Source organism: Nanorana parkeri, unplaced genomic scaffold (assembly GCF_000935625.1).
Source record: "Nanorana parkeri isolate BGI_ZX_2015 unplaced genomic scaffold, ASM93562v1 scaffold4113, whole genome shotgun sequence".
In the NCBI taxonomy this organism is placed as follows: domain Eukaryota; kingdom Metazoa; phylum Chordata; class Amphibia; order Anura; family Dicroglossidae; genus Nanorana; species Nanorana parkeri.
Window position 1 is genome coordinate 6,458 of NW_017310380.1, and position 2,417 is coordinate 8,874.

At 42.7% G+C, this 2,417-nt stretch overlaps 1 protein-coding gene across 1 annotated transcript in view; it reads left to right on the top strand.

The window, feature by feature from the left end:
* LOC108803737 (SLAM family member 9-like) overlaps positions 1-2,417 on the top strand; it is a gene marked incomplete at its 5' end in the record, with an annotated part of 12,990 nt that overhangs the window by 3,552 nt on the left and 7,021 nt on the right. The window lies entirely within an intron of this gene.

A 2,417-nucleotide genomic window follows, 5' to 3' on the forward strand; every position in this document is an offset into this window, starting at 1 on the left:
TGAAGTTTGCAGCAACAGAAGGATCTGCTGTTCCTTACTAGTCCTCACCCCCTTTACAACAACGCTGTGGTAAACACAAAACACTATACTTCCATGATATACAATAAGAAGCAGAAGCAATACAGCTTTGTTAGGTATCGCAGTCAAAAAATGTGATACTTAGCTACAGTGGCGTAACAACCGGGGGGGCAGCAGGGGCGCGGGCCCCGGGCGAAAAGTGAAGGGGGGGCGCCGGCCGAAAATGGCACTTTCGGCTAAGTGCCGAAAGTGACATTTTCCTGCCGTTTTGTCGGCGCGGCCAGCTTTCATACATATGTTAGCATAACCCCCCAAATTTCCTCACTTTTCCATTTCCATTTGCTTAAAGGAGAACTTTGTGGTAAGTGTTTTTCCCCCATAGTTCTCCTCAGGGTCACGGGAGGACAAAAACTAGCGTCCTCCCGTGACCCCAAGCTCAGTATATCGCGAGCTACAGCTTGCGGTATACTGAGACCGCCACAGCCTGGACGGATCCCTATATTACTGTCGAGATCCACCCAGCTGTGTGATTGACAGCTGGCTCTGCCTATCTAGAGGCTGAGCTAGCTGTACCCTCTCCCTCCCCCGTCCGTTCCTCCAGTCATCGCTAGAGGATCGGAGCAGGGAGGGGGAGAAACCCTGCAGGGAGCCGTGAGGGACAGTAACGGCTCTCTGTAGGGACAAGATTGAGAAGTGAGCGAGCAACGGTATGTGTTTGCTCACTTCCCAAACTATTGAGCCGGCGTGTGACAGTTTCATTGTCATGCGTCGGCTCGAACTATGAGGTTGAGTGAAAATCACTCACCTCATAGTTCTCCTTTAACCTCTTGCCGTCCGCCCGTAGTAAAAAAACGGACGGACGAGTTTAACACCGCGGATGTCAACTGGTTAATACCCCCTACTGTCTATTGGAGGGAAACGGAGGCTACAGAATTTTTCATTTCCCATTTACCCTAACTCACTCATCTCATACCAAAACAAACACACACACCCCCCAAATAAAACAAAAAACTATGTCTGATTGTATAATTTTTCACTTTTTTTCCTCCCTTCTCATATATTATTCTTCCTTTCCAACATATTTCTACTCCTTTCACCTAATCTCATAGGAATTGCTGAAGTGTGCTAGTTGTTTCAAAAATCTTTCCAAGGGCTCCAAATTTCACAAAATTCAGGGTATCTATCTAACAGTTGAGATGTAAGTTCCTCCATCCTCATAATAAAATTAACTTTGCCAACCCACTCTCTAATCTGCGGCATCGCTGAAGATCTCCAATACCGTGGTATCACCGTTCTGGCTGCCACTAAAAGGTGTTGCATTAGGCCTCTTTTACCCTTGCAAATATCTCCCGGTATATTTGAAAGCAAAGCTATTTCTGGTGTTACTGACCAGTTTATCTCAATAAGCTTCTCACATATATTAACTATGGTTTCCCAATATGGTCTAATCTGTTCACATGACCACCAAATATGCATCATATTTCCCTCTTTATGACCGCATCTCCAGCATTGCTTAGATATGACTGAGTAAATTCTATGCAGGGTTTCCCCTTTCTGTGTTGATGACAACAGGCAAATGAGACAAAAAGCAAGAGTCAATCCCCTCAACATGAATACAGACAACAATAAAAATTAACAGCGCTTGTAACCCTTTCTCACTTTACTCAAAAAAAATAAAAAATACTTTTGTCTGGAGACTCTTTTTAACCCATGTGTGCAATCATTAAAATGAATATGATTAATTTATAAAATTAATATAATTCAAATGGCATTTTATACCAAAACAAAATCCATAAGACCCGAATATAACCTACCTAAGCCATATATATTATATCACAAAAAAACACAGACTATCTCACTAGACTACCTTAGTGCAATGGTTTCTCATTGCAGACACAAACAATAAAATATTAATTAAAATGTTTGGGAGCTGGGATGCTAGAATTATTCTACAACCAAATATGATGGAAAAAGACCAAAATTGCAGTATTCTATGTCCTAGTCACAAGCGCAGCACACCGGTTTATAAGTAGTCAGTATACCTTAACATTTACCGCTGGCACCTAACTTTCCAGGTTTTCCTAGTTGTTGTCAATGGAGCTGGCTCAAAAAAAAAAAACCCAACTAGCTCCTGGACTGGACAGACTGGCTCCTGAATTCCATATTAATTTGTTCACCCCTACCTTATATGATCCCTAATCCACCAATGCTGAGGTTCCAGGTCATACTGGACAAATATATAATGAAATGCCAGAAATGTTTGCTTTGCAATTTAGAACCCCTCTACTATCATTGTATTAAAGGAGAACTATGGGGTTAAGTCTTTGTCACCCTAGGCTCAGTATACTGCGAGCTGTAACTCGTGGTATACTGAGGCGCCGCAGTATACCACGAGCTGC